Source organism: Dipteris shenzhenensis, chromosome 10 (genome assembly GCF_047967505.1).
Source record: "Dipteris shenzhenensis isolate YYH24624 ecotype China chromosome 10, Dip_SZ_1.0, whole genome shotgun sequence".
Taxonomy (NCBI): domain Eukaryota; kingdom Viridiplantae; phylum Streptophyta; class Polypodiopsida; order Gleicheniales; family Dipteridaceae; genus Dipteris; species Dipteris shenzhenensis.
The window spans coordinates 11,751,539-11,774,314 of record NC_141605.1 but is presented as its reverse complement, the minus strand read 5'-3'; the positions used below and the strand labels follow the sequence as shown (position 1 = coordinate 11,774,314).

General features: G+C 46.4%; 1 protein-coding gene across 2 annotated transcripts in view; it reads right to left on the bottom strand.

The window, feature by feature from the left end:
• Window positions 1-22,776, bottom strand: part of LOC147897400 (tRNA ligase 1-like) — a 301,136-nt gene that overhangs the window by 17,279 nt on the left and 261,081 nt on the right. The window lies entirely within an intron of this gene.

The window sequence follows — 22,776 nt, the reverse complement described above, 5'->3', positions numbered from 1 at the left end:
GCCAACACATCCTACCAGAGCTTCAGCACTTTCAGACCCACCTCCGAGATGCCCTTCAGATGCTTCACAGGAAGGACGAGACCACTGCTCTACTTACAGCTCAGGTTGCATCTCTTACTGATCGAGTGACACAGCAGGACCGGGAGATCTTGTCTATTAGAACAGATCTTTAGGTCTTACAGGCGACCCATAGGACTCTTGCTGGAGAGATTCATGGACACACAGAGCGAGTGCAACAGATCGAGACTCGCGTTCAGCACATAGACACATCTCCCACCACAGCAGTAGCAGCGGTTGAGGAGCGTTTGACCTCCCTTCAGACAGAGGTCCAGAGGGCCACAGAGTGGGTGGATGTCGTCCGCCGTCAGCCATCACAGCCTCAGAGATCGACTGTATCAGCTACATTGGCCGAGTCACAGCAGAGGGCCACAAAGGCCCTCAACATTCGCATTCGTGGTATCTTGCCCTCGGAGACAGAGTCCACGATGACACAGGCTGTGACCTTTGTCTCTCAGACATTGGGAGTACAGGATCATGGCATAGTAGGAGCATATAGAGTCGGGAGAGATCGTACTAGAGAGCAGCCCCTCATTATCAGATTCAGAGATGCCCAGGCACGTCTAGCTGCCCTCAGGAGGAGAGGGACACTCAGAGACCACCCACAGATTTCCATGGACGAGGATCTGACTCAGATACAGGTTGAGGAGCGCAAGGCGCTCATGCCTCAGAGAGACACAGCCCGAGCTCAGGGCAAGTGGGCAGTGATCAGGGATGGCAGACTCATCACAGGCACCTTGAGGCGTGCTCCCACAGTGCCTAGGGATGACAGACCAGCAGATATGGCCCCACCTCCACCTCCTGCTCCGACCGCCTGACGGGACAGGGCTCATGGGACACACCACCTGTCAGATAGTCTACGCATCGCTGTATGGAACTGCAATGGTTCTTTTACAGCACAGCCAGGCAATCTACGGGGGGCTTTCTTTGGGAGAGATATCATCTTTTTCACAGAGACACACGAGAGTCCAGAGAGACCTTTGCCACGAGTGACAGGATATACATGGAGATCTGCCTTCAGACAGCACACTCGAACATTTGGAGTGAGAGGATCTGGAGGAGTGGCCATTTTGTACAGAGAGCATCTCGATCGGATCATCACAGTGGAGAGAGCGGATTCACATGCCCGATTCTTGTGGGTACGCATCCACCGCAGAGCCTCTCAGCGAGATCTCTTTATTGCAGTTTGCTACTTCCCCCCGGCGCAGTCGTTCTACTCTTCCACTGGACCAGGCCAGTCCATATTTAAGGATCTCTCAGCGGACATTGCAGATTTTTCACATCGCGGAGAAGTCATCCTCTTAGGAGACTTCAACGCGAGGACCTCAAACAGACAGGCCCTCACTTATGACTTCATGGAGGATCCGGTCACACTTCCGGCATCTCACAATGATAGCCTCTGTCGGACTTCATCAGACTGCACAGTACAGCCCACAGATCAGGGACGTCAGTTACTGGAGCTCCTCACCTCGCACAGTATGGTCATTTATAACGGCTTGTCCAGGTGGCCACAGTCTTCCATGCCTACATTCTCTTCTGCTTCTGGGCGTGGCACTAGCGTGATCGACTACATCATAGGTCCCCCGACTCTAGTCCCTTCCATCCATAGCCTTACTGTTAGCCCCTTCATGCCCTCTGCCGACCATGCACTCATCCACTTTACTTTGACTCATGTCTCCCATGACCCACCCCCCCCTCGTCATCACGACCGCCAATCCTATTATGAGGTTCATTTCGACCACCAGTTCGATGATGTATATAGCCAGAACCTCAGCCGCCTATTCCGTCCTCATCTATTAGATGCTCTACCATCCACGCAGGACAGGTGGGAACTTCTACATTCTTCACTCGTTTCTGCCGCCCACATGTCCTTCCCTGCCACGTGTCATTCGTCTAGTCCCCCACCGGTTGGTCTTGTTCCTTGCAACGGTTGGTATGACGAGGAGTGTAAGGAACTCCGCAGGAAACTTCACCTTGAGACCAAGGAGAAGTCTCCCCTCCTTACCGAAACCAAGAGAGACTACAAGTGGTTGGTTAGGTGCAAGAAACGCCAATTTCTAGCCCAGAATGAGGAGGAGCTGAGAAGCTTGCTTTTCAGCTGTGACTCCAAGGAATTCTGGAGAAAATTCCTCCGCTCGAAGTCTCAGAGCCCCCTTACAGATCCACGTGTCTGGTCTGCATATACTTCAGCTCTATACGATGTTCCAGATCAGCCAGCCATCGATTTATCCCATTCCCCTAGGCCAGCTTCATCTATTCTTTTCACACCAGAGAGTGTCCGTGCAGCAGTCCACCGATTGAAGAACGGGAGAGCTAAGGATCATGATGGATTGCAAGCGGAGTATGTAACCCATGGGATTGATGCCTTAGATTTTGTTCTTTCCCGTCTCTTCAATGAGTCTGTTTGTACAGGCCTACCACAGTCCTGGTTAGGCAATACCATAGTACCTATCCACAAGTCGGGGGACCCTATGGAGCCGTCGAATTACAGGACCATCATGATTGGTCACGTTATGGCCAAGATCTTTGCATCAGTTTTGGAAAGCCGTATAAATGACCATGCCGAGACGACAGGACTCAGAGCCAGAGGGCAGGCTGGATTTCGTAGGGATCATTCGACACTTGACCACATCCTCACACTTAGGGCACTGGTGGAGGAGGCGAAGTCACGAAGGCAACGGCTTTATTGTTGCTTCGTGGACTTCAGGAAGGCATTTGACACAGTTCCGCGATTCAGATTGTTTCAGAGGATTCGCCAGATGGGCTTTAGTGGAGAGATACAGTGGGCTATCATGGCTTTGTATGAGAGGGTCACTGGTCGGGCTCGGACACGTGAGGGGCTCTCAGAGGAGGTATGCAGCACGATTGGGGTGAAGCAGGGCTGCCCGCTCTCTCCCACTCTCTTTGGATTATATATTGATGAGCTAGAGATGTTTGTACAGATGACAGGTGGTGTGGGCTCTACTCTCTCAGGATCCTCCATTCCTATCCTCCTGTATGCGGACGATGTGGTTCTCATTTCCTCTACTGCTCAGGGCCTCCAGGCACATATTGAGGCACTCCACAGGTTTTGCCAGGACAGGGGGTTGACCGTAAACCTTGGCAAGACCAAGGTTATGGTTTTCAACACCTCTGATCGTATTTACAGCACGGATGAGTTTTACTTCACTTATGACGGACAGCCCATTGAGCTTGTTAGAGAGTACACTTATTTGGGGGCAGTTTTCAGGGGACCGGTCTTCACCATGACATATGCAGCACGAGATAGGATTAGTAAAGGGTATGCTTCGTTGGCTCATCTCGAGCGTCAGTGTTTTCAGTCCCACTTTCAGCATCCCGATACGAAATCCTTGCTTTTTGATACATTGGTGAGACCAGCTGCGATGTATGCAGCTCCTTTCTGGGCAGGAGACCTCGGCGCTGCAGATTGGAGACGAGTAGAGAGGTTACAGATCATCATGTTCTCTCGGCTCATTAGGGCCAAGGCTACAGTTCCGCACGAGATCATGCTAGCAGAGTTTGGAGCTACTCCCCTTGCATTGGATGCAGCGTTTCAGTCGGTCATGTATCTGCACAGGGTCAGGCAGTTTGGAGACTCAGCAGCAGGCAGAGCTCGGTTGCCATGGTTAGCACTTGCATCTTCTATGGAGTTGGCACGATCAGGGACCCGATACTGCTGGTACTTCAGACTCACTAGATGGCTCACATCCCTTGGACTAGACATGGATAGACTGCCTCCGTTCCGATACAGCATAGATGCCCCTCATCTCGAGTTGACTCGCCACGAGCTTAGCCAGGTCACGAGAGCAGACTTGCTGCAGCTTCATACGTATCGCACTTGGATTTATCCCATGCAGCTTCCGGTGAAGATGGCCACATATCGTGACCACTTCCTTCGGATCTCAGAGGATGGATTTGTCATCCCACCAGGCTATACAGGTACCCACATGTCCCACTCACTGAGGATTGCCCTCGGCCAGCTTGGAGTCTCTTCGCATCAGCTCGAGATAGAGGCTGGTAGGATGCGACGCATGGAGGATGGACGGCGACCAGGCCGAGAGACCAGGATCTGCCCTTGTTGCACCATGGGAGAGGTGGAGTCAGAGGAGCACTTCATTTGCAGATGCCCGCTATATTATGAGATCAGAGGTAGATTCCACTGTCTCTTCACGGATGGCTTTGGACCTCTCTCACGAGTGATGAACTACGAGGATCAGCATTGCCTAGCCCTTTATGTCAGGGAGGCCACTATGCTTCGGCGAGACTACCTCAGAGAGCACAGACCGGAGCGTGATAGAGCCCAGCCTCATAGAGCTCAGGCACACGCCATACCAGAGGACAGAGACCAGGAGGAGCACGAGGACGGCAGAGCCCACACAGGACACATGCCTCCACCATGTGGATGTACATATGAGATGGTTTGTAGACGCCGCAGGATCTTGTTACATAGGGGACGTACTCGCCGCTTCATCTCCAGACGATCCAGGATGATGGCAGCATTTCGGAGGAGACTCACTCATGGAGATCTCGCCCAACCAGCCGCTCACCTCACCTTTGCCCAGATTTGTACTCTCATAGCAGGAGGCAGAGTCGATGGACAGGATTTCCAGTATTATTTTGGTTCTCAGACTCCGTGACACCTGGACTTGTATCTTTGCATTGGCATATTGTGCTCATCCCCCCCATTTTGCACCCGGGGGCGGTTTCCTTGCATCTAGTTTACTCTGTATTTAGGCTCAGATTTGACATTATGTACTTTCACTTGCATTATATTGCGTAGCACTTAGATGATATTCGACGATGCCTCTTCTTTGGGGCACGTTGATTTTGTGCTATCTTGTATGCAGAGTTCTTGATGTCCCATGGGCCCATTTTGGCCTCTAGTGGACAATAATACACTTTCTTTCTTTCTTTCTTTCTCTCCCCCCCGTACCCCTTCCGTACCTCCCTACCTTCATCGTCAGTACCCCCGTCTATACAGCCCGTCAGCAGGCAGCCAGTACTGTACAGTCCCATCGTCCGTACCTCTCCCCCCGTCCGTATAGCCCGTCAGCAGGCTAGCCAGTACCATACCACCCGTCAGCAAAAGCCATACCTCTCCCTCCGAACCCGTTAGAAGCAACTAACTAACCTAACCCCGAGTTAAGATAAACCCCCAACCCAACCCGGGGGTTAGGTTAAGCTAGGGGGTTCAAACAAACAGCCAACTATGGACTACTGGCACCCTCTCCATATGCACGGAATTACCAACAAGAAGGCTCAAAACGACCCATCCTTGGGCAACAGGAATCAGATCTTTTATTTGCAGCAAGCAGTGAGAGAGCTACGATTGGAACTGGTAGAAGTAAAGGCTCGACTTCACATTCTAGAAGGGCCTGGTAAGCAGGCAATAATTGATGAGGCTGTAAAATCTTGTAAGGATTCCCCCCCTACCCCGCAGCTAGTCTCTACAGTCAAAGATCTTGTTCACACTGAAGTACAAACTACTAAGAAGGAAGTGATTGTGGAAGTGGACACCAAAGCATGTAAGTCAGATATTCAAGCAAAGATTAAAGAACACGAAGCTAGATGTGATAATGCGCTAAAGATTAGAATAGGGGGACTCCCAGAAGATTGGTACAAAGAAGAGGACACATATAGTGAAATATTGACAAAGATCAAAGCAAGCTTGCCCAACATTGAATGGGTGGATGATGATGAGTAGGATGATGACAACTCCAGGCCAACTTCTATTTTGCACTATAAAGGCCATGCTATCCTTACACTGAAGTCAAAAGATATGTGGATTAAGCTTCTTCGACAATCTTACAAGTTGAAGGGCACCAAAGTATGGATAGCAGAGGAGCTTACACAAGCTCAACTTAAGATTAAGGAAACTGAATTAGCTAAAGTCTGGGCTGCCAGAAAGGATGGAAAATGGGCGGTTTACCGTGAAGGCGTAGCACTAATCAGAGAGTTCAAATCAAAACCAAAAGACTCTCAGTCTTAAACTGATGTATGGCTATTTACTCTTCCAAACTATCATGTAGGTATTCTAAATAATGGGGGTGGCTTTTTGCACTCCTTGGGAGCTGCCATGTGCCCTCCCTAAAGCAAATGTACTAGAGGGTTTCTTGCTGTCCCATAGACCTTTTGGTCTCCAGTGGATGTTAATAGACTTTCTTTCTTTCTTTCTTTCTTTCTCTCTCTCTCACACACACACACACTTTTTTTTTTTTTTAGTGAAAGCTTTGATTGATTATATTACAAGAAGTCACCTCAGAAAAGAGACGCTAGAAAAAACATCAACTGAAGATCTCAATATAAGCCAAATATACATCCTGATCTATCTGGCGAGTCTGCAAGCAATCAAAGAAAGATTGCTGCAAAGAACGCTTAAAGAAAGCAAACAAAGAAAAATTGGGATTAAAGACTTTACAATTGCGGTTTGTCCATAAAGTCCAAAGTGCCCAATAGAGAGCCCAAACAAAGAAAAGATGAAACTCTGGTCGTTGTGGATGAAAACCAAAGAGCCAGAAAAATTTCCTGAAGAGAATAGTCCAGAATCTCGCTCGTAGCCTCTGTCGAAGAGAATCCAAAAACTGCAGAGAAGACAGGCAATGCTAGAATAAATGAGGCACAGTCTCCTGAGAAATCAGACACCGATGACATAAAGCAAGAGCAATGTGCCTACGGGCCAGCAACTATCCAGATGGAAAAATTCCTAGAAGCACGCGCCATAAAAAGAGTTGTTGCCGAAGTGGAATCTTGTATGCCCAAAGTTGCTGCAGTCTTTTCCTCCACCACTTAGCTGGCCGATTCATTCGCCAAAGAGAATTACCCCTTTTTGAAACCCAGGGTTGAGGCAAAAGGATTTTGTATAATGCAGGCACAGTAATTTGAGATCGCCTCAAAGGACAAGAGGAGGACCCAAGGGAAGTCAATGTCCAATCCTCTAATCGATCCTCGAGTTCCAAAGGGGGAATCGGGACCAAAGGTGAAAGCATACAAGTGATTTGCTACCACAAAGTACGATAATGAGAACCCAAACCATAATGTGTGGCTGCCAGAGAAAAGGGAAGCATAGAGCCATCATCATGAATAACATCAGCAACAGTATTGATCCTTTTAAAAGAAATAAAGTAAGAACGGCGAGGTTCCTGTAAAGCAAGCGAAGGCTGAAAAACTTTTGACTAGTGAATGCTTTGAGCCCGCAAAGAATTACCCATCAGAGATTGTCGACCATGCCATTCCAAGTGAGACAGAATATGCTTCCAGTCAAGAAGCAATTGGAGACCATAGGGCAGCCATGCAAAGTGCCATCAATCCACCCAAACAAGAAATCCCACTGAGTGGGTTGCCAATGACCAAAAGCAGGAGTACCGATATGTGTAAGCAGAGATTGAATCGCACACACACACTTTTATTTTAAGTCAAAACTTTTGATTGATTATATTACAAGAGTAGCGACCTCAAAACAAGGCAGCTGAAATTACATCAGCTGAAAATGCTAGATATACATCATGATCTATGCAACGCGTCTGCAAGCAATCAAAGAAGGATTGTTGCAGAGAACGCTTAAAAAAGCCAAACAAGAAAAATATAGGATCACCAAAGACTTTACACTTCCTGTGTGTCATCATGTGAGTGCTCCATGTAGCTATCCCATGGACTTCACCGACACATATTTTAGGGCATTCCTACCTAGTGCTTCATCGACATTGTCATCCACTCACAAGGATGTGCACACATGTACCTTAGCTACTTGGAGGACATCTCTTACTTCTAGACTTTCTAGAGTCTAGTGGCATACTATATAGTGTTGTACTTGTCTATTGTCTAATATATCAGTCAACATCAAGCTCTCTGGTATCATGTGAGTACTTGTCCATTGCTTTCATTTTCTTTCCATTTCATTTCCATTATGCTTGTTATCTTTCCTTTCCATTCCTAGTGTTAGCTTGCTTCTCCCCCTACCACTATGATCTTTCACCAATTTTCAATATTCTAGCTTTTTCCGAAGCTTGACCATCACCCAATCAGTTTGTTGACGACGAGTGAGACCCCATCCCAAAGAGTAACCAAGGTGACGAACAATCTGAGTGGGTTTCCTGGGCCACAAAAGACTATGCCAGTCTTTAGAATGCAATGGAAGCAGCTTGGACTTTTGAAATTTTACATGAAGACCAGCTTCCAAACCATAAACAGAGAGAGCCTGCATCAAAGCAGAAAGATAATTCTGCGTATTCTTCGGGGTAAAGAAGGAATCATCAACATAGGCTTGACTGCAATTTGCATCCAATTCCAAACCATGAAGGGAGTCTGTAGCCACGAGATGATCAATATATAGCAGCATAGGATGAGTAGCAATGGCATACAATAAAGCACTAAGGGGACATCCCTGACGGACTGAACAATGAAGAGTCCATCCATCAGAGAGATCTCCAGAAAGAATGCAAGCTGCATTGCTGTCCCTGTAAAGCCAGTAAATAATATGCTGCATTTTTGTTCCAAACCCCAAAGATCGCATTGTTTACGAGATGAATTCCCATTGAACTGTATCAAAGGCTTTTGCAATATCCACCTGTAAGAGCAAAACATCCTATTGCGTGTATTTGGCATATTCAATCCTAATATAAGCATTGGCAATATTATCCGTGATATGCCTACAGGGAATGAAGCCATATTGCGAAGGATGCAGCCCATCATGCAAATAACCTTTAATACGATCAACAACCACTTTGGCTATGATCTTGTAAATGACTGGCATGAGTGTCATTGGTCTCCAAACAGTGAGTGAATCACATAGATGTTTTTTGGGAAGGAGCTTGACAAGTCCTTTTTTCCATGACATAGGCATTTGCTAATTTTCCCAAACTGAATTAACCATTTGCAGTAAAGTTAGCTTGAGAGTATCCCAGAAGGCAAGGAAAAATTCCACAGTGAGACCATCCCATTCTGGAAATTTCCATCTACCACAAGATTTAATAGCATCTGACAATTCTCTTTCAGTGAAAGGAATTTCCAATTCTAAAGCCTGACCATCAGAGAGGATGGGATGGACATGCTGCAAAAGAAGCTAACGGGCAGACACAACCTAAGGAAAAGGCATGTCCACATGCCCAAAATGAGATGAAAAGTGCTACACACAAAAAGCAGCAAGCTCTGAGCGGGATGAGGACCAAGAACCATGAGGCATCCGGATCCGACAAATATTGGCAGCCTGTCTTTTGTAATGCAAACTTTTAAAGAATTGCTTGGAAGAGCAACCTTTATCCAAAAAAAGCAAGCTTTCTTCGATCATTCGATTGGAGACAAAATTACACACACACACACACTTTTTTTTATAATGAAAGACATGATTGTTTATATTACAAGAAAAGCCACCTCAAAGCAAAGAGCTAGAGATTACATCAGCTGAAAACCTCTGTATATGCTAAATATACATCATAATTGATGTAGCGAGTCTGCAAGCGCTCAAAAAAAGATTGCTGCAAAGAACGCTTGAAGAAAGCAAATAAAGAAAATGTTAGATCACCAAAGACTTTACAATTCCTGTTTATCCATATCCAAAGTGCCCAATAACGAACCCAAACAAAGAAAATATCAAACTCCTGAGTGCGCTGATGAAAACCAAAGAGCCAGAAGAATTTCCCAAAAGCAGGAGTCAGGGATCTCGTTCTCAACCGCTATCGAAGCAAATCCAGGAACTCATGGGAGGATGAGCAAAACTAGAAGACAGTCTCCTGAGAAGCCAAACATCTGCGACATACAGTAGGAGCAATGTGTCTACGTGCCAGTAGTTGATCATATGGAAAACCCCTCAAAAGAACTCTCTAAAAAAAGACATGTTGCCGAAGAGGAACTTTATATGCCCAAAGTTGCCTTAGTCTCTTTCTCCACCACTTAGCTAGCTAATGCATTTGCCAAATAGAATTAGCCTTATATAAAACCCAAGGCTGAGGCAAAAGGATTTTATATAATGCAGGCACTGTAATCTGAGACAACCTCAAAGGATGAAAGGATGACTCTCGGGAAGTCAAAATCCAATCCTCTAGCCTATCCTGAAGTTCCGAAAAAGGAATTGGGACAAAAGGTGAAAGCATACAAGTAATTTTTTGCCATAGAGGACGATAATGAGATCCCAAGCCATGCCGTGTGGTTGTGAGAGAAAAAGATAAAATAGTTCTATCATCATGAATGACATCCACAAGTTACAACAAAAGTAATTCCTTTGAAAGTAATAAAATAGGAGCTTCTAGGTTCCTGTAAAGCCAGCAGAGTCTAAAAAGCTTGTCTAAAAAGCTTTTGACTAGTGAATGCTTTCAGCCCTCAAGGAATTTCCTATTAGAGAATCGTTGCCATGCCATTCCAATTGAGAAAGGACGTGCTTCCAATCAAGAAGCAAGCTGGAGACCAAAGGGCAACCATGCAATGTACCATCAAGACAACCAAGTAAGAAGTCCCACTGAGTGGGTTGCCAATGACCAAAGGCAGAAGTATTGATTTGTTGTAACAGAGAGCCAATCACAGCCCAAGGCTGATCACTTTGCATAAATTGCAGCAGCATTTTCCCTTTGTGAGCAAGGATGTGCACCTGGATATCAATGATATGAAGACCTCCATGCATTTTTGGTGAACATAGTCGATGCAGTAAAAGCAGTCTTAGACTTTTCCGGCCATGCTTGGATCGCCAAAAGAGTTCCATGAATATAGACATGAGAAGCAAGATCCACTTTGGTGAACATGATCAGAGGCAAATAGAATTGAATAGAGGCCACTAGAATGGACTGCAGTATTTGAAGTCGAACATGCAATGGATAGGTTGCTAGTTTCTAATATTCAATCTTTTTTCTGAGCTTGACAAGCACCCAATCAATCTGCTGACGATGGGTGATCCCCCAACCCAAAGGGTAACCAAGATGACGAACAATCTGAGTGGGTGGAATTATTTCCCCTGGCCATAAGAGACCATGCCAGTCTTTAGAATGCAAGGGGAGCAGCTTAGACTTTTGAAAATTCACATGAAGACCAGCTACCAAACCATAGAGCGAAAGAGCTTGCATCAAAGCGGAACGATCATTCTGAGTATTCTTTGGGGTAAAAAAGGAATCATCAGCGTAGGCTTGAGCAACCATGCTGCAATTTTCTGCCATTTCCAAACCATGAAGGATTCTTGTATCCACCAAATGGTCTACATATTGTAACATAGGATGCGTAGCAATGGCATACAGCAAAGCACTAAGGGGACATCCCTGACGGACCGAACAAAGAAGAGTCCATTCTTCAGAAATGTCTCCAGAGAGAATATAGGCAGCTTTGCTGTCCTCATAGAGCCAGTAGATAATCTGCTACATTTTTATTCCAAACCCCAAAGCTCGCTTGGTTTGCAAGCTTATTTTGCGTATTCCATCCCAACATAAGCATTTGCAATATTGTCTGTGATATGCCTACGAGGGAAAAGCATGTAGGGAGAGCCTTAACCAAAGAGGCACATGATCCGAATGTGTGAAGGCATGGTCAATCCAAAGTTTACAAGTAAAATTATTGCAATGCTGCGGATCAACTCTATACCATTGATCCAAGCGTGCCTGATAAGAAGATTGGGCAGAAAGGGACGTGAGCTCATGGTGGAAGAGGGAGCCAGGATTGCGTAAAGGAGACCAAAAACCAGAAGCAGGGGAGCTCGTGGAGGGATTTCGAGCTGGAGGTGTCGCCACTACACAAGAGGAGGATCTTGGAAGAGGCAGAAGCTCTGGGATGCTGTAGGAGCAGCTACGGGAAGAGACTGAGGCAGCTGGTTGTCGATTGCTCACAGGAGGGGGACGAGAGCTAGGGGTGGTGAGGAATCGTGTCACTGATGGGGGGCCTAGGAGGTTCCAAAGGCTAGGAAGGCGTGTGAACTCAGAGGCGAAAGCTCTGGGATTTGAGGGGGTATGGCTACAGCACGCTGGAGGACCTGAGATGATGGAGCTCGTACGGGTGGAGGAAGAACCGTGAGCGGCTAAAGCTTGAAGTGGATGACCATGGGAGCTCAGAGGCTGTGGGGAAATGGATTGTGCTGGCTGGGAGCTTCGGGGGCTTTTGCTGAAGAGGTCGACGGATGGTTGAATGGAGGCTTGGGGACTTGGTTGCATCTCTGATGTGGCATAGCGTCGCCACTGTAGCTTAAAGGCCGAGATGAGCAAGAAAGGCGGGTTGCATCATTTCTAGTGTTGTTGATGAACTATGGGGAAATAGTGGTTGTGGCCAGAGTATGAGCTATATATAGAGGTGTGTAGAGGCTAGGATGTTAAATGAATGCCTTTCGCCTTCTGATAGTGTTGTTCAGTTGTTTTAAACATGGATGAGGATTGCTATGAAGGCGGATTAGGCTCTACTGCTTTTGTCCATCCACGTTTGGGTGCCTCCACGGAGGAATGTCACTTCAGTTCACAAGTGTGAGAGTGGGATTAGAAGTTAGAGAATCAGAGAGGTAAAGAGATGGCTCAGGACTTTCCAGAGTTCTGGGGGTTACCGCATGAAAGTGTGTCTAAGTTTCTGAAAAAGATGGAGTTTACAGCCCTGATGAAGGATAGAGCAACTCCAAAGATCCTTTCTCAGATCTTGACCTTTTGTTTATAGGGTGATGCAAAAGCATGGTTACAGATGTTTGTGACCACCTTCACAAATGCTCAACAGCATGACCCTGAGTATGGTGTGGTCAGAGCTGCTTTCTTGGCACAGTTTATCCGTGTGAGGAGTCCGGATGAAGTATGTAAGGAGTTGTGCAAAATTCAGCAAAAGGATAGTCAGGATGTGGATCAGTATCTGATAGAGTTTGGTAGACTGTGGAGTCTATGGTGTGAGGCTTTGATTCCTAAAGTACCCCCGCAGATGATAAAGAGAGACCAGTTTGTGGCTGGTTTGGAGCCTACCCTCCATCTGAAGGTGGAGCTGAAGAATCTGGATAGCTTTGAGGAGGCTGTCAGAGTTGCTCGTGAGAATGAGTGGAAGGTGAAGCGTCTAAGGCAGTTGGGAATATAGGAAGAACCGAAGAAGTATGTGAATGTTCCAGAGATGGTGAATGTACATCCTGAGAAAGAAGCTATAGCAATTCCTAAATAGGAGGATTCATTGAAGAAAGATATTCATGAAGCAGTGGAGCTCACGAAGTCTTTAAGCTTGAATTGGATAGAGTCTGCAGGAAGAGGAAGAGGCAAAGGTGTTATGGGAAGGAAGACTGATGCATCATCTGGTTCTGAAGGAAGTTCAGCAGATATTGGAAGAGGGAGAGGGTATCCGAGTAATGTGCAATGCTGGAATTGTGGTGAGTGGGGTCATATCAGTCCGCAATGTGAGAAACCAGCCAAAGCTAATGGTGGTATGTATCAGTTGTCTACAGGACTGAATGATAGGGTGATTGACCCTAGTATGCAGATGAAGGATGCAATTCAGCCCAATGTTCATGAGGTCCGTAAGGTCACATTTGCAGAGCAAGATATGGGACAGATTAACCTGTTGGAAATGGAGAAGGGTAAGGTTTTTGGAATCAGCCCTGAAGAGTTTTTAGAAGATGATGAGGAGGAGGATGGAAGTATTGATGATGTGCAGCCAGTTATGGTTCAGCCTATGATTAGGGAAGTGATGAAGACTCCAGTGTGCTATCTACCATGTGAACAGTTTACTAATTTTTCCTTGCATGTTATCAGGGATGAGGATAAGGGTTCTTGTATGTCTGTTTGTCATGATTTTAATGTGGAAGAGGCTCCTGGTCATACTGTTAAGCAGGCTGAAACTGACTATGAGCAGAGAAATCCAGATATGTTGTTTAAGAAGATTATTGATGATGCTGTAGATTGTGAAAGTGATGTTAATGCTGAGGAACCTGATGTGTTTGAATATGGATATGACTTGGATGATCTCTTTGATTCAGAAATGAGTAATGACTTGCATGTGCCTGTACTTCAGCCAGTCAAGGTAGAATGTGATGATCAAAATGTTACTAATGAAGATACTATGGATGAAGTACATATTGATGATCCGGGTGATGAGTTGGATATTGCAGCTTGTGAGAATTTGGATGATGAGCTGAACTGTATTCTTGATAATGCATTGGATGATCTGTTGGAATTGGCTTTGTTACCTGACTTCTCTTTTCTCGCTTCTATTTCACTGATCACGGGAGTAGCACCATAATTATCCACCCAGCCGATTCTATCAAGGCTTCCCAGCTTGGGAGAGAGGGATGCATTTAATTCCTTGCCCCTAGGCACATTCTTTGCACTAGGCCCTTGGTCTCAGATCTATCTAGTCCGGTGCTATCAGCCCTCACCTAGGACCTTGACATTTCAGACATCAGCGTCCTCGATGATAAAGTCTGGGAACACTCTCCGCAACTGATATACGGATTCCCAGGTAGCTTCGGATAGAGGCTGACCATGCCATGCAACCAACACCGTGGGTATCTTCCGATTTCGTATTTGCATTGTTCCTCGGTCCAGGATTCTTGTTGGTTTGCGCCTTGCAATATCCTCTATCTCCTGAAACAAAACCACACCTTCGATTAGTGAGTCACCAGTATGTAAAAATTTCTTTAAACGAGAAACATGAAAAACCGGGTGCACCTTACACCCCTGTGGCAATTCTAATTTATAGGCTACACTGCCTATTCTCTTTAGAATTAACCACGGCCCACAGTATCGAGGTGATAATTTAGCACACTCTCCTGAAGTCAACGACTTCGAGTGTGAAGGAATCCTGAGAAAAACTTTTTCTCCTTCTTCAAATACTCTTATAGACCGATTTTCATCCGCATACACCTTGGCTCTATCCATAGCCTGGCGGATATTAGCTCTCGCAAGTGCTAGCATCTCCCGCATCTGAACTACAAAGTTCGCGGCACTAGGCACTTTCTGAGGTACTCCAACTATAGTTGGATTGGCTGGCCTATAACCATAGTTCAGCTCAAACGGACTGAACCCAGTAGATGAATGTTTCCTATCATTGTAGGCAAACTCCAACAATGGCAACCACTTGTCCCATGTATGTTGCCTCAATGACACATATGCTCTCAGCATATCCTCTAAAATCTGGTTGACTCTCTCCGTCTGACCATCCGTCTCAGGATGATCCCCACTACTCATTCCCAATTCAGTCCTTAGTGTCTCGAATACCGCAATCCAAAAGTGACCGGTAAACCTGACATCTCTGTCTGACACTATGGATCTAGGCAATCCATGCAGACGAAATATGTGTCTAATAAACAACTCCGCTACTTGCGGGGCACTAATAGACTCTCTAGTCGGAATGAAGTGAGCCATCTTGGTTAGACGATCAACCACCACAAGGATAGAATTATACCCACCTTGTGTTGCAGGTAACCCTACAATGAAGTCCATGGAAATGCTTTCCCACTTACTTAGTGGTATTTCCAAGGGCTGTAAAAGTCCGGGTGGCTTCACCCGCTCGGCCTTACTTACTTGACACGAGAAACACCGTGTCACATATTCATGAATATGCTTTTTCATCTTTGGCCAAAAGAAATCTCGCTTCACGAGATCATATGTCTTCTCGACTCCTGGATGTCCCGCACACGGGCTATCATGGCATTGTCGAATGACTCTCTGCCTGAGATCATTCTGACCAGGTACTACAACCTTGCCATTTCTAACTAGCATACCATCCCTTATGGTATATCTTGCATAAGTTTGGCCTTTTCTGGATGCCAGGTCATCCTTTTCACTTCCCCCGGGTTTTAGCACATGAGCCTTAGGCCATAAGCTCTGGACAAACTCGTCCACTTTTTGAGTTTCTCTTATCTCGGTCATTAGAGCACTCTCTAATACCGTGAAACTCAGGTTGTGCATAATGCGAGACAACGCATCAGCTACCTTATTGTCTTTTCCTCTTCGGTACCGAATCGTTAGATTAAACTCCTGCATGAGCTCTGCCCACCTAGCTTGGCGGCCCCTCAAGTCAGGCTGTTTACAGAAATGTTTCAGAGTATCATGATCCACATCCACATAAAACTCTGAACCATACAGATAATGCCTCCATGTTTTCAAAGCATGGATAACAGCATACAACTCCAATTCATGAGTTGGCCAATTCCTTTGAGAGGGAGAAAGCTTCTTGCTTTCGAAGGCTACTGGCCTTCCCTCTTGAAGGAGGACTGCTCCTACCGCAATGCCACTTGCATCGGTTTCTAGGAACAACGGTTTCTGGGGATCAACTATTTTTAACACCGGTCCTGAGACCACAGCTTGTTTTATGGTGTTAAAACTTTCTTGTTGATTCTGTCCCCAAATAAAAGGTACTTTATCTGAGGTCAGATCAGTCAATGGCGATACTATTCCGGAATATCCTTTGATATGCCTTCTATAAAACTGGACAAATCCCAAGAATGATCGCAACGCGGTCAGACTCTGAGGGATTGGCCAAGTTAGTATCGCAGCCACTTTCTTCGGATCCATTTCTACCCCCTGTGGAGTAATTATGAACCCTAAGTACTCAAGCCTAACCATACACAGTATAGTTTTCTTTTTATTTACATAAAGACTGGCTTTCCTCAAAGTACTGAACACTATCCTTAAGTGTTCACGATGCTCAGTAACACTTTTACTGAATATCAAGATATCGTCAATAAAATGTACTACGAACTTTCCGATATACGGACGTAGTAAATCGTTCATAAGCATGACGAAGGTCGCTGGAGCATTGGTAAGTCCGAAGGGCATTACCAAAAACTCATAATGACCAAACCTGCTTCTAAAAGCGGTTTTATGCACATCCTCGGTTCTAATCCGGATCTGATGATAGCCGCACTTAAGATCTATCTTGCTGAAAATCACGGCTCCATGTAATGCATCTAGCAAATCATCAATCCGAGCCATCGGGTACCTGTGCTTAACAGTGATATTATTCAATGCTCTGTAATCTATACAGAGGCGAAACGTATCATCCTTTTTCCTCTTTAATATCACTGGCGAAGCAAAAGGTGAGAAACTTGGTTGAATCTGCCCCAACTTGAGGTATTCTTCCAGTTGCCTACGCACCTCTGCTTCTTCAGTAAAACTCATTCTATAGGGAGGTCTATTTACAGGTTCTGCCCCCGGGATCAGTTCAATCTTATGCTGAACATTCCGCTCTGGAGGTAACCCATAAGGTAGTTCATCCCTAAAACATTCAGAGAACTCCTCTGTTATAAGATTAGCCAGCTTGGCCATCTCACCACTTTGCGTAACATCAGTGCTAGTCGAAGAATCATCCATCGACTCTACCGATGCGGTGCAAAGGTACAAAAACTCTACTTGAGCCTTTCTGATTTCCATCACGGAAACCAATGGTCCCTGAGGTATATCTCTTTCACCTCGCAAGACATAAAGCACATCATTCATCTTGAATTGATATACGTGCTTTTTCCAATCAATGGCTGGATTCTTCCTAGAATGCCACGCCATTCCCAGGGCTATATCTGCATGAGCAAGCTTGGTCATTTCAAAATCAAGCTTCTCAGCATAGTCCTGAATCCGAAGCTCCAACTGGGTAACCCTTTGGTCCCATACTTCAGTTGAACTTCCATCTGCCATCCTGACTGTGTACGCATAGTCAGATGGACTTGTCTTTAATTTCAGCCTCTTCACGAGCTTGGAGTTAATCACATTGTGAGTTGACGCTGAGTCAAACAACACAATGACATCATGACTGGCTACTTGCCCTTTCATTTTAATTAACTCCGTATCATTAAAGGCCGTATACCCCGTTGCTGCGGGCTTAGATAGGATGTTATCAGGTGCACTCGTTACTAACTTAGTAACAGACACACATAACAAACAAGGTACTAACCTCTGAGAAGATCCCGCTAGCTGAATCTGCATCTCTTCCGCTCTGGGACTTCCCTGCATCTCCACGTCGCACTCTGAGATCACCATCTCAGCCATCCGACGATCTTTGTTACGTGGACAATCTCTCCACTGATGAGGTTGAAGGCAACCAAAGCATAAGCCTTCCCTCCTCGCTTTTTCCCTTTGTTCCGGGTTCAAGGGAGATTTAGACCAAGCCCGGGCTGCCATTGGAGTTACTTTTCTCTTCACTCCAATGGTGGTACTTGGTTTAGGAGTTTCAGCCGGTCTCGCCTGCTTGGCTTGACCACTCGGCTGCGAACCACTCCCTTTACTAGTCCACTTCTTCTTAAACCCAGATTTCTTCGGATACCCATACTGGGTTCCGACCTGTGCAAACCCACTTGGCTTGCTGCCCTTGGCATCTTCGTAGTTCAGGGCTATAGCTATTGCATCATCTAGCGTGTTCGCGTACTTAGCCCGAACTTCCATTTTTATTCGATCATTCAATCCAAATATGAAATCTTTCACTTGGATTGATTGAGGCAGGGGTTCGTCAACCTTCATTACACTCTCTCGAAACTTATCAGTGTATTCTGCCACTGATAAATTTCTCTGACGAAGGTTCCTATATTGATCCCAAGCTCGGGATGCCTCGTCAGGAGGTAAGAAGTGTTTCCTGAACTCTCTTTTAAACCCCTCCCAGGTAGTGGATGCTATGCCATCCTTTTGTTGCTTAATCCACCACCGATCCGCTGCCTCACTAAACATATGGGTGGCCTCGCGGATCTTTTTGATGTCATTTCTGATCTCACAAATGGCGAACGCCTCGTCCCATTTGTGTAGCCAGGTCTCAATGACATCAAAGCTACGGTCGTTCATCCGACCAGAATACTTTTCCGGTCTGTAATTGGCAATAATTGGCACTTTAGCCTTCCTAGGCTCGACCGTATGGACACTAGACTCCGGTTCCATTGGAGCCTTTCCCTTCTCCTCTCGAGAAGGTCTGGCAGACATACTCTGGAGTGCTCTCCTAAGTTCGGACTGCCCTGCATTGGCTTGTAACTGCTGTGCTAACAACTATTGCAAGGCATCTTCCAACAATGCAATCCTGCCAGATAACGTATGAGCTACTGGGCGCGATCCCTGCTGGGTCGGCCGGACTCCTGATTCACCAGGGTCCCTCCTGGAAGCCCCTTCTTCTGCTTCCATTTAGTTCAGTAGGCGTTTTGTTTTGGGGTTTTTTTTTTGTTTTTTTTTTTTAAAACACCCCTAGAACACTGTAATCACAAGCTGACACAATTCAGGGTACTGACACTCTGAACACAATTCCCTATACTAGGGAATTCCTGCAATCCCTTATGCACACTGACTAGGCATTTGATACAGGCATGTCTCACAGATGGCGCTTTTCCCTATATTAGGGAATACCTGCAATCTGACGACAATATTGACCAAGTATTTGACACAAGCATATATCACAATATACCCCAAACCACTTTCCCTATACTAGGGAAATTCCTGCATCAAACTGACTTGAGCACACAGGCTCAATCTGAAGGACAGTCCACGAAAATCTTATTTTATTTATTTATTTGTTTTTCGCTTTAGATTCCCTTCCGCTGTATAGAAATAAATAAACTGTGAATCGAAATTTTGCGCAGGAAGAAAAAGAGTTGCTCCCTGGTGGTTCGCTCCTGCCTAACAGCAACCGAAGCAATCCTTTAAAATCACTCTGGTGTCGTCTCGCACTCTGAGTCACTGATCAGCGCCGTGCCTTCAGAGGTCCCTGTTCCGTCAGGGTTACGGGAGCCCTGCTTCCGTTCCACTCGATGACGATCTGCCACTCCTGGACTAGTACCTGCGCTAACGATTTTCTCTCCAGCTAACCCCTCGAACTGCTTTTTCAAAAGTGCGCTGCACAGCGACGTCAAATGCACAGCGACGATGCGATCGACGCGTCACCTCACCAATAATCTGGGCGATCGACGCGTCACCTCACCGCAGGTCGACGTAGCACCACTAACTTCGTAACGAGCTAACGGCGGTACGTGAAGGTGCTGCGTCGTATTTCTCTCCCAGCGTCAGCTCGCTGTTTTCCATCGTCCCTTCATGACTCTCCTAGTGTCCGTCATGGTTCCGCTCCACGCTATTTTCCAACACAACCAACGATCGTCGACAGGCCTTCCCACGGCCCCTGCTCCCTCACCACGCTTCAGCCCGTTAACTTGCGCTGCTCCCAGGTCCTACCCCTACACAACCCGGAGCTCTGATACCAAATGTTACCTGACTTCTCTTTTCTCGCTTCTATTTCACTGATCACGGGAGTAGCACCATAATTATCCACCCAGCCGATTCTATCAAGGCTTCCCAGCTTGGGAGAGAGAGAGCTGTATCAAAATCACGTAATTCACAATTCTTCCATTCTCTCACAAGCCTTGACAGACCCCAATTCCCTAGATAGATCTAGATGCCACATGTCATCCATATAGGGCCTTTCTAATGCAACATTTCACCCCTCTCTTGGGATGCATTTAATTCCTTGCCCCTAGGCACATTCTTTGCACTAGGCCCTTGGTCTCAGATCTATCTAGTCCGGTGCTATCAGCCCTCACCTAGGACCTTGACATTAATCCCTCCCGATCATTTACATAAAGCGCAAACACATATATTACAAAGATAGATCCTATAAGGGAAATGTCGACTGATTCTTCCGAGGTCATGCTACCTCGGCTAGAGCGTAACAGGCTTCCTTGGAGAAGATAACAAATACTTGCATACCAGTTGTGCAGGAAGGGAGTGATGGTTTGACTGATGATGAGTTAGATGCTATTTTGGATGATGACGTGATAGATTTTGCATGTGTAGTTGCTGATCATAAGGTGTGTGTTTCTTGTCATGCCCAAGAGAATGAGTCAGTTGTCAGTAGTGAGAATGCATGTGAGGTTATTGTTGTCGGTTAGGGGGACCAAAATGCTTTGCCTGGCAGTTTAGGAAGCTTAGACTTGGTAGAGATGCCTTTGCAAGATGTGGAGAATCTTGAAGGATGACATGCACTCTTCATGGTTGTCCCGAGTCCTTTCTGTATAAGGGCATGAGTTTTTTTTTTGTTGTGGTTGTCTTGTAGATCCTTTGTGTCGGGATAGTGCTCACCATATGTGGTAGTATGGGCAATATGGCACTAAATGCTGGTGGCATGCATTTGTGTGCACATAGTCAATGATTTGAGCATTGAGGACCTTGGTATAAGTTTGAAGGAAGGGTGGAAGAGTGGTGGAAAATACGGTGATGACGTGGCTATAATAAAAAAGGCATGCATGAAAAGGGCTACATGATTGGAATCTTGGAGGTTCTGGATCGTGAGAGCTGGCATGAACGTGGGGATGGCGGCTGGCCGAAAGGGCATGGGCTTGCGGGAAGGGTCAACTTCACGTGGAGCTAAGGAAGCTTGGAGGACAACGGGGGGGGGTTGCATCTCTTCAGGGAGAGCTGCAAAGGGAGGAGGGCGACGCAGATACGGGAGAGAAAGAACGATCTCAAAGAGGACAGAGGGGAGCTTGGGTAGAGAGGAGAACCGGCTGTCTGCAGGGTCATCATGTGTGAGGAGGAGAGCTCTGTGAGGGCGTGCTATAGAGTTGGAAGTTTTGGGAAGGAGATGGAGTCTCTGTAGGAAGCTTGAAGACTATGGCGATGCAAGTGATACGTGGGCTCAGAGGCTTGGCTGTTGAGGAGTCATCATCATGAAGATAGAGGCGGGTGCTGTATGAGCAAGAGAGAGACATAGATGCATGGGAGTGATTGCGCAAGGGCAGAATTGATCGTCGTGAGCGACAAGCACATCCTTTTACACCCTTGGGGTGTGGACTGAGGCTGTGTAGAGAGCTATGGACTGTGCGACAGAGAAGGAGAAGCTGAGGCACAGTTAGATATTGCTGAGAGCTTTGGAACACGGCTGGAGGACTTTGGTAGAGGGAGTTCGTGTGTGAGCAGGAGAAACCGCACTATTGGGTCACCATGCAAGGGAGGATCTCAGACGTTGTAGCAGTTTCTTGAGGCTTGGAGAACCTTGGACATCACGAGACAAGAGCTCCAGGTGCTAGAGAAGCTGCGATCAGCTATTGTTTAGAGGAGGTGGGGAGCTATCTATGCGGGTAATAACTGGACTAAGGCATTACAACAGAGGAGGAGGTACTGCTAGACAAAGCTATGGCGACGCTATCTATGCGGGCTATTACTTTTGGAAGGGAGAGGAGCTTGACAACTGAGTGGCAGTAGAAATTGGTCGTGGCTGGAGGATCACAGCGACAGAGAGGCATGGCGGTGATATCATTTCTGCGAGCAAGAGAGAGCTATGGACGGGAGCTTTGTGATGGAGGTCGTGGGCGACATAGATGGCTGTGTATGAACTAGGTAGTGGATTGTTTACTCTTGAACGCCTCTCACCTGATCACATCAATAAGTTGAGATGGTTTTTGGATAAGTGCAGAGAAGCCTGTTTGTGCTTGAATCCTGATGCCAACATTGTACAGTTGTTGTCCACGGGTGAGTTTCCTAAAAGGCTAACCCTAGCCCAAAAGAGAAAACATATCATTCAAGCTGCCCCCTTCAAATTGATTATTGGACAGTCGTACAAGCTCGGTAAAGACCCTATCCTTCGGCGGTGCGTGCTCCCTCATGAAACACAGGCCATTCTTGATGAGGCTCACTCAGGCATGGGGGGTGGTCATATGGCCCCAGAGGCCACTGCTCGGAAGATAATGCGTGCAGGATTGTGGTGACCGAAGTTGTTCCAAGACTGCTATGCTCATGTGCGCAGTTGTGACTCATGTCAACGAGCAGCCTACCCAACGTGAGTACCTTCCCCTAAATGTTGAGAGTTCACGCTCAACATCATGTGATCATGTGTGCATAGCACCAT